This window comes from Pinus tabuliformis, chromosome 9, assembly GCF_031772625.1.
Source record: "Pinus tabuliformis cultivar Carrire ecotype Pingquan chromosome 9, CPIR1, whole genome shotgun sequence".
In the NCBI taxonomy this organism is placed as follows: Eukaryota; Viridiplantae; Streptophyta; class Pinopsida; order Pinales; family Pinaceae; genus Pinus; species Pinus tabuliformis.
Window position 1 is genome coordinate 23,317,767 of NC_142307.1, and position 10,157 is coordinate 23,327,923.

A 10,157-nucleotide genomic window follows, 5' to 3' on the forward strand; every position below is an offset into this window, starting at 1 on the left:
TCATGTCAATTTTGTAAAACAATAAGGAAATTTCAAAAATTCTTCAAAATGCCGGCAATAACCCTGGTCTCCTCGCCAGAGTCCATCAGATGGTCTACCTGCAAAAAGAACGGAGCTAAAGCACCCAAAAAGTCAAATTCAGAACAAAAGAAAACTCAAAACAGTGTTAAAAGAAAGTGTCAAGGCAAAACATTAGAAAGTGGGTTTGGTAAGTAAATTTTTTCAAATTGAGCTTATAAAGAGTCAAATTCCCTCTCAATACCCTCATTGTGCATCCAAAGAGCTTGCAAGAAGAAGTGATAGGGCGAAGAGGCGAAAGGAGGCAAAGCGCAGAGAAATTGAACCAGTTTCAGGTGCGCGACCCGTCAGAGGTTGTGCGCGACCTGTTGGGCGGTGCGCGACCCGTCAGGCGCCTCCCAGCAGCGTTAATTTGTAACGGGCGCGACCCGTTGGGTACTCTGCGCTACCCGTCAAGCTGTTGACACCAAAACCGCCCCAAATTTTGTCCAATCGCCCTCTAAGTTGCAAAATCGACCGAGGTAGGGTCTATACACTTGATGAATTGATGAATGGTGAATGATGAGCTTTCATTTATATGTTTTTATCACTAAGAATGCAAAGAAAATCGATTTTGGTGATTGCTTGTCAATGTAGGCATAATGCTAGGGGTTGGTGTTTTTTTCAAGGTTTTTATTCCCATTTATATTCCCTCCATTTTTTCCCATTGATTTCGCAATTGTCATTATACATCTCTATCATATGTCATTTGCAAAGAAATTAAAATTTTCCCATCTCCAAATGTCAAACCCTATCCCTCCCTAAACATATTCCCAAAACCCTAATACCCTCCATTGTGATATAAAAACACACACAACAAAAGAACAAATTTCTATGCAAGAAAAACAAAATGATGTGCAAAAAGAAAAAGGCAATATGATGGCAAAATGACAAAACTAAGAGAAAGGAAATATGGCTGTGCATAGTCATTACAAAACAGAGAACATATTGCTGTGTATATTCAAAGCAAAAACAAAGACAATGCAGCTGTGTATATTTATCAAAAAGACATATTGCTTTGAGTATTCATTACAAAAATAATGTTGTTGTGTCTCCCAAAACCAAACCCTGTTTTCCCTTTTCCCTTCTATCCCCTAATATCCTTGTTTCAATACAACTCTTTTCCCTTTTGAAGTTGTCAATGAAATCCCTTTTCCCCTTTTGACAAAAATGTAAATAAAGCCCTCCTTCCCCTATGACAAATGTAAAAGAATCCCTTGTTTCCCTTAGCATCAAATGTACATGAATCCCTTGAAAAACAGAGTATGCCTTATAATGTACAGTCAAAAGACAAAATCAAAGAGCAAGTTGTTGATGCTAGTGATCTATGCTGCCCCATACCCCTGTTATACATGCTGTCCCTTACCCCCTGTTGAGCATGTATATCCTTTCCCTTGGTCATTATCATCCATGTTTCCCTAATAAAAACATTTCTTTGCAAATGATTTCCCGGTGATTAAGATGAGATTGTATGTTTGACAGTTTGTGAATTGCCCCTTGAAAATTCCCTGTTTTCATATGTTTCCCTTTCCTTATTAAAAAATCCCCTCCCCTAACATTTCCTTCATGATTTTTTCCCCTTGAAAACAGCATACAACTCAGCATTTTTGCAGGCAAGGGCGGCAGTTTACTTTGTCTATTTTCTCCACTTTGCTCAAAAGCACCATGTCAACCACCGAGACTTATGAGCAAGGTGATGACCAATCTTCTTCTACAGAGGTTGAGGTACAGCGGAGGCCTCGTAGGGGGGGAAAAGGTGGTCATCATAAGAGAGAGGAGCCCACCTCATTGGCAGAATTGCAGGCCTGTCCTATGGCAGTGAATTGTTTCCGTTATATGTCATGTTTTCAGTTCTGTGAGAGGCTTGCCCAGATTCAGCACCACAGGGAGTTGGCCCGCTTATTTGTTTTGCACCTTCAGGATGGGCAGGTCACTCTTGCAGGGGTGAATTTTGTGCTATCTCCGGAGGTGATTTCAGAGGCTACCGGGATACCAAATGTGGGTGAGGTGTGGCCCAAGCGCAAAATGCTGGATTATGTTTATTTTGAGCCATATGTCGGGCCAGCATTCATGAGCCACTTGTCGGGGGTCTTTCCTTTCAGATTCCTCCGGGGGGAGTATGCTCCGATCATGCGGCTTATCATGCATTACTTCACATGTGAGGGGAGATTTTCACAGGTCTTCTCTTATCACATTCGCCTGTTGATGCACTTTACCCGAGTGAGGATGATGAACATCCCGATTTTCTTCTTCCAGGACATTCAGAGGATGGTGTCCGTGTTTCAGAGGCGGTCCCCAGCTCAGCAGTATAGGAGTTTGTGCCATCATGGTCTCATCCAGCTCATTGTTTCCCATCAGTTGAGTCAGCAGGGCATTCCATGGGAAGACTTCATTTCTCATGAGTTCTTTACAGTGCCACCACAGCCAGAGCCAGAGCCAGAGGCCATTTATGAGGAGGGAGGTCCATCACACCAGCCTGATATCACTGTTCCGAGACATGTTGCTTCCTCACCTCAGCTCACTTATCAGAAAGGCCCGAGGGCCTTGTTTGCAGCAGCTCGGCGAGTACTATCTCCACAGCAGGTGGAAGGGGTCTCGCCATCATCATCTACAGGTCAGCGAGTGTTATCTCCACACCAAGTGGAAGGGGCCTCGCGTTCTCCATCAGCAGTACGGGAGGGCAAAGAGCCCATGACAGAGGAGGAGAGAGCCGGTGACACACAGGTTGACATCATTGATCTTGATGCTCGCTCCCCCACTTCAGATTTGCATGAGATCATCCGACAGAGAGAGGCGGAAAACCGCTTGTTACAGCAGAAGCTCGACATGGCCCAATGGACAATAAACTATCTTGAGCAGCGCAACAAGCAACTTGAGGATGAGAAAGAGTTGGATGAGCTGTGGAGGATTCGAAGTGACCGAGTCATCAACCGTAGGAGGCCCGATGACTTGCTGCCCAAGGAGAGGGAATCCATGCTTATCCGTGTGAATGCACACTTGGAGAGGCTGTTGGAGAAGGCCAACCAGGACAAGAGACTGCTACGGAACATGAAGAATCATTACTGGGCGAGGATGCATGTTTGCAAGGCGAAGATGAAAATGTTCCAAAGAAGGTTGTCCGAGGCCCGCAAGAGGAAGAAGAAGACCAACCCACTCCGTATCTTGGCCGAGGCTTCTCTCACTCACCATGATACTCATTAGCATCCTCCTAGCAGCAAACCCAAGAAATTTTGAGAGTTTTGAAGCATTTTTGGCATTTTTGGGAATTTTACAGGTTTTGGCCATTTGACGGGTCTCACCCCGCACGCGACCCTACATGGGGGCAACTTAGAACGGGGAAAACTTTGCATTTTTGGAATTTTCATGCAAAAATACACTTTCCTATGGATGGGTTTCAGATTTTATGGAGATTTGGGCTTCCAAAAGCTCAAAATACATGCAAATTTTGACTTTCTGCCCCTATTTTGAGTTGCAGAAAGCTGTCTTGGGAGAAATGACTTTTGAGGGGTCAAATCAACTCCAAATTCAAAACTTCTGGTGGGGTTGGAAAGTAGACTCGCAGACCTTTCCAACGAGCTATCTTGCACCTGATTTGGACACCAGGAAGGCCCTCAAACAGAGCTTTGAATGTGCGTGACCTGTCAGAGTGATGTGCGCGACCTGTCAGGGAAATTTGCCTGTTTTGACCAGTTCGGCCAGCAAAACACTGTTTTCATCTTGGTTGACTTTTGAGGCATGTAAATGATGGATTTTTTTGTAATTTTCATGGCACTTAGATACTTTTACTCTCCTTCATCACTTCTAGAAGATTCTTTGATGTAAATGGTAAATATTTAATGCATGGATAGGTTTCCTAAGTTTTAGAGGCAAGTTGTTTTGACTGCCTATTATCTAGTGCTCAGTTTAGAATTAGTTGAAACAGCTCCTAGGAAGCTGAGCACGACCCCTAGAGGTGGGGAAAGGAGTTAGATCATCTATATTATGCCTTCTCTTGCTCATTTTCATGGTTGGACTCTAGAGGGAGAAGCTCCTATTGTATATTTTACTTGTATCTCTGCACTTTGAGGAAAAGGAAGACCAGGGTTTTGCAGACATCATTGGGATTCTTGTGGACTCTTGTGTTGATGGTGTGTTCTCTTATTGTAATTGTAAGTGTGTTTATGTGTTCCATCTCTTTCTTTACTGCAGCTTATTAAACAAATGAAGTGATAAAGTTTGAATTCATGCTTGCCATGCTCAGCTTTCAAATTTGTTTAATGTTTATGTTTTCCACTGTCTAGAGAGGATTCAAAGTCATTGTTTGCCCTCTTTAGCTTCTCTTTTTTCTTCCTTGATCATCCATCTCAGCTAAAGGCATCAGCACAAACTCCTACCTTGCCCCAAAGACCCACCTGCAAAACCTGACCTCAATCCCCGCACCCTGAATTGCACTCCCTCCAATTGCCACCAAAAACCCCAAAAACTTTAAATCAACCCTCCTTATCAGTTTACTAGCCTAATATCAGTGTTTCTAATTGGGTCAGCTCATCCTATTGAAAGATCTACCGAGTTTGACCGGAGAGAGCCTTCTCCTGCCTCGTAGGGCTAGCTACGAGGCTGAATGGTTTGATGTAGCCTTGAGATTTGTCTATCTCAGCCTAGGTGAAATTTCAAGCGCTAACAGGTTGTCTAGGGGGGTTGCGCAATTTTTGGAAGGAGCAACTGACTGCTACTTAGAATTGCACAATTTTTGGGTTGAGCAACACTGTTGGGCCAGATTTGCGCAGTTTTCACTAGGAAGACTGTCTAACAGGATTGCGTAGTTTCTGAGCCCAATAGGCTATCAATCAGATTTGCACAATTTCTAGAGGGGAGGCTAGTTCCCCTCCAGAATTGCATAATTTCTTGAGGGAGGTGCTCAGCTAGTAGCTAAACCAAGTCCGAAGTAGCAGCGTGTGAGGGGAGTGAAGCAAGCTATCATGCACATGTTGGAAAGCTGCTAGAAAACCATTGAAGCTCATGTACTTGACAGTAAAAGACATGCTTCTGAGGATGGTTGGTAGGTAGGCTCCAAAACAAAGCTAAGGAAAAATTTTGGAGGGTGGTTGTAGCCGCTACAACAAGACCATTTTCTACAGTCTCAGTTTCAAAGCACAGTTATTATGTAATTTTCATATATGACTTTTCCTGCAAGTGTTGGATCTATTTTATGAAAAGATGAAGTGTTTGCAATATTTTTTGAATTCAAAGCATTAGTTGAAAATGATATTGGACAAAAAATTAAATCTCTGAGAAGTGATAATGGAGGATAATTTGTGTCTGATGCCTTCAAAGAATTTTTTTCCAAGGAAGGTATTAGAAGAGAAATAATTACACCCCACAACCCACATCAAAATGGGGTGGCATAGAGGAAAAATAGAAGCATTGTAGGAGATGCAAGAGCAATGTTGCATGATCAAGGATTTGCATTATCCTTGTGGGCAGAAGATTGTAATACAACAGTTTATTTGCATAACCAAAGCCCTCAGAAAATACTTAACGTGATCACACTTGAAGAGGTTTTCTCTAGTAGGAAGCTAGATATCTTCCATTTTCGAATTTTTGGAGCTTTAGTCTATTGTCATGTCTCCAAAGATAACAATAAAAAGTTAGAGCCTACAGCTTAGAAGGGGGTCTTTGTAAGATACAAAGAGACACCTCATAACTATTTGGTGTATTTTCCCTCACTCGGGATCATAGTGATGAGCAGAGATCTCAAATTTGATGAGGAGAAGGTTGTGAGAAGCTCTCTAGAGCAAGAGAAGAGTATTCCACTAGAGGAGGAGCTTCTAGCTCCAAAGGAGGAGCATCAAGATGTTATGGAGCAGCCACATGTGGAGGAGTAGAGATCAGGCCGAGTGGAGGCACCCACTTAACCATAATCTTCCAGAGTGGTTGACAAGTTGGTGCAGGATGCATAGGAGCATGTGGGAGCTCCTACATCCTTGCGCAGGAAAAAATGATCACCAGACAAATATACTGGTTATACGACACTCATTAAAAAACTCATTGATTATGAGCCTTCTTCATTTGAGGAGGAAATTTCCCAACCAGTATGGGTTCTTTTTTCAAGGAAAGAAATAATCTCATTGGTGTATGAAATTTCCTAGCATGGAAGAAAAGGATTGACCTGGCACTTACAAAACATGAAGTAATGGAATATGTTACTGGTGAAATTATTGAACCTAGCGAAGACAAGGCTCAAGAACAAGAAAAATACAATGAAGGAGAAGTAAGGGCGCAAAGGATCATTGTAGAATCTATTAACGATCCTCTTGTTCCATTTGTTTCAAATTTGAAGAGTTCTAGGGCTATGTATGACAAACTAGTGAATTTGTACTATGTAAGTACATTAGGACAAAAGATGTCTTTGAGGAATAAATGATATAAAATGAGGAAATCAAAGGATGAGGACATGGAATCCTTTCTAATGAAGATCTCTCAATTAAGAGATCATTTGCAGGGGCTTGGGGAAACAATTTTTTATTATGAGATGACCACCTGTGTAATAAACGCATTGCCACTAGAATGGAGTAGTTTTGCAAAAAGCATCTACTCCAAGAAATATTAAACTCCTTTTGATGATTTGTGGGCTCAGTGTATCTTGGAGGAAACCAAAATCAAGGCAAAGGATGATATCATATCAAATGAACAATCTCAAGCTTTTTATTGCTAGAACCAAGAAGCTAAAGAAGGAAAATTTTGGGAAGTCCAAGAAGAAAGATATGTCCAAGTTTTAATGCTTTAAATGCAATGAAATAGGACATTTTAAGAGGGATTTTCCAAGTCTGCAAAATAACAAAATAAAGGAAAGAAGTGAGGCTCACATGGCTAAGGAAATGGGAGAACTTGAGAAGAATTTGAAGAAAAAAGATGTCAAAGATCTTTATTATTGAAGATGGCATCATGTCTATAAGGTTCTTTGTGAAGTTGGTCTTTTCTTTAGCATGCATTTTTGTTGTGTGGCATTGTAGATAGACGCATGTAATAGTAGCATATTTAAAGTCTTCTTCAGTGAGTTGCTATGTGTTAGCACTTGAAATTTCACCTCAGGCTGAGAAAGGTAAACCTCAAGGCAACATCAAACCATTTAGCCTCGTAGCTAGCCCTACGGGGCAGGAGAAGGCTCTCTCCGGTCTATCTCGTAAAATCTTCAATAGATGAGATGACTAATAAGGTAACACTGATATTAGGCTAGTAAACTGATCAAAGAGTTTGATTTGGGGTTTTTTTGGGTTTTTGGTGGCAAATTGAGGGGATGGCAATTTTGGGTGTGGGGATTGGACACAGTTTCTGCAGGGGGTTCTTTGGGGCGAGGTAGGAGACAGTATTGATGCCTTTGATTGAGGTGGATGGTCAGGAATGAAAGGTGAAGAGCTAAAGAGAGCAAACAATAACTTTGAATTCTCTTTAGACAGTAGAAAACATTGAAATTAAACAAACTTAAAAGCAGAGCATGGCAGGCATGAATTCTTACTTTAACACTTCATTTGTTTAATGTGCAGAAGTAAAAGAAAGGAAATGAGTCACATAACAAGCTTACAAGTACATTGAGAAACACACCATCAACACATGAGTCCACAAGAATCCCAAAGAGGACTGCAAAACCCTGGTCTTCCTTAGCCAAAAATTGCAGAGATACAGTGAATAATACAATGATAGCTTCTCCCTCAAGAGTCCAACCATGAAAATGAGCAAGAAAGTACATAATATAGATGATCTAACCTCTTTCCCTGCCTCCATGGGTCGATCTCACTATCCTAGGAGTTGTTTCAACCACTTCTAAACTAAGCACTACAAACTAGGCAGTCAAAACAACTTGCCTCTATAAACTTGGAAACCAATTCATTCATTTAATATTTACCCTTTTCATGAATGAATCTTCTAGAAATGTTACATAAGAGTAAAAGTGTCTGAAAAGTACAATAATTACATCAAAGAGGATCATAATTCACCCCAAAAAGTCAAACTGAGTCAAATCTGCGTTTTCTGGGCTGTACAGTGCATTTTTGAAAAAACTGCCTGACGGGTCGCGCGCCCCTGCCTGACGGGTCACGCGCCTTTGGAGCCATCTTTGGGGAACTTGCAGGTGGCCAAATTGAGAAAAAGTAGGCTTGTTGGAAAGGTCTGTGAGTCTACTTTCCAACCCAACTGGAATTTTTGAATTTGGAGTTCATTTGCCCTGTCAAAAATCAAATCTCCCAAGACTGCTTTCTGCAATTCAAAAAAGTGGCAGAAAGTCATTTTTTGCTAGTTTTTTGACTTTCTGGAGGCCCAAAACTTCACCAAATCTCAAGTCCATCCATGAGCATGTGTAACTTTGCATGAAAAATCTGGAAATGCTGAGTTTTTGTCAAATGGAGTTGCCATGATGAAGGGTCGCGCGGGGGGTGAGACCCGTTAATGGGAAAAACCTGCAAATTGCCAAAAAATGCCAAAATTCACCCAAAATTCTCAAAATTTCTTGGGATTTGTGCTGTGGCTAGGCTATTTAGTGCCTTGATCCTTGAGTGAAGCCTCAGCCAAGATACGGAGGGGATTTGGCCTCTTTCTCCGTTTTAGTGCCTCGGTCAACCGCCTTTGAAACATCTTCATCTTTGCTTTGCACACATGCATTCTTGCCCAGTAATGGTTCTTCATGTTCCTCAGCAATTTCTTCTCTTGGTTGGCCTTAGCCAACAGCCTCTCCAAGTGTGCATTTACCCGGATGAGCATGGACTCTCGGTCAGCAGGCAATGGATCACCGGGTCTTCTTCGATTCAAGATTCGGTCACTACGAATCCTCCACAGCTCATCAAGTGCTTTCTCATCCTCCAACTGTTTGTTGCGCTGCTCCATGTATGTGATGGTCCATTGTGCACCCTCTAATCTCCTCTGCAAGGCATCATTTTCAGCTCTGAGATGCTGAATGACCTCCTTTGCCTCTTGGCTCGGAGAAATGGCCTCAAGATCAACAAGCTCAATATTTGGAACTCCTGATGGCCCCTCATCAATATAGGGTTGCTTGCCCCTCTGTGCTGCCTATGCTGCTGAAGAGATCGAGGCCCCTTCCACCTGATGTGGAGATAACACTCGCTGAGCTGATGATGAAGGCGAGACCCCTTCCACCTGATGTGGAGATAACACTCGCTGAGCTGATGATGAAGGCGAGACCCCTTCCACCTGCTATGGAGATAGTACTCACCGAGTTGCTGCAAACAAGGCCCTCGGGCCTTTCTGATAGGTAACCAGAGGTGAGGAGCTGACATGTCTAGTGACAGGGATGTCATGCTGCTGGGATGGTCCTCCCTCCTCGTGAACAACCTCAGGATGTGGCGAGGGTGGTGCTGTGAAAAACTCACGAGAGATGAACTCCTCCCATGAGATGCCCTGCTGAGCCAACTGATGTAATACTACAAGTTGAATCAAACCATAATGGTACAGGCTCCTATACTGTTGTGCCGGGCTCTTCCTCTGCAACATGGGCACCATCCTCTGAATGTTCTGATAGAAGAAAACAGGGATGTTCATCATCCTCACTCGGGTGAAGTGCATCAAGAGGCGAATATGATATGAATATACCTGTGAAAATCTGCCCTCACAGGTAAAATAGTGCATGATGAGCCTCATCATGGGAGCATACTCGCTCCTGAGAAACCTGAATGGAAACACACCTGCCAAATGTCTCATGAATGGTGGCCGGACAAAAGGCTCAAAGTGAACATTATCCAGCACCTTGCGCTTATTCCACACCTCCCCAACATTAGGTATCCCTGTGGCATGTGAGATCACCTCGGGTGTCAATGTAAAGTTCACCCCTACAAGGTTGACATGTCCATCAAGCAAGTGTAAAACAAATAGGCGAGCCAACTCTCTGTGGTGCTGAATCCGAGAGATCCTCTCACAAAACTCGTAGCAAGACATATACTGGAAACATGTGACTGCCATAGGACAGGCCAGTAACTCTGCTAAAGAGGTGGGCTCCTCTCGCTTATGATGTCCACCCTTACCACCCTTATGAGGCCTCCTCTGTACCTCAATCTCTGAAGCTGATGACTGGTCATCACTTTGCTCATAGGTTTCAGTTTCTGACATTGTTTAAA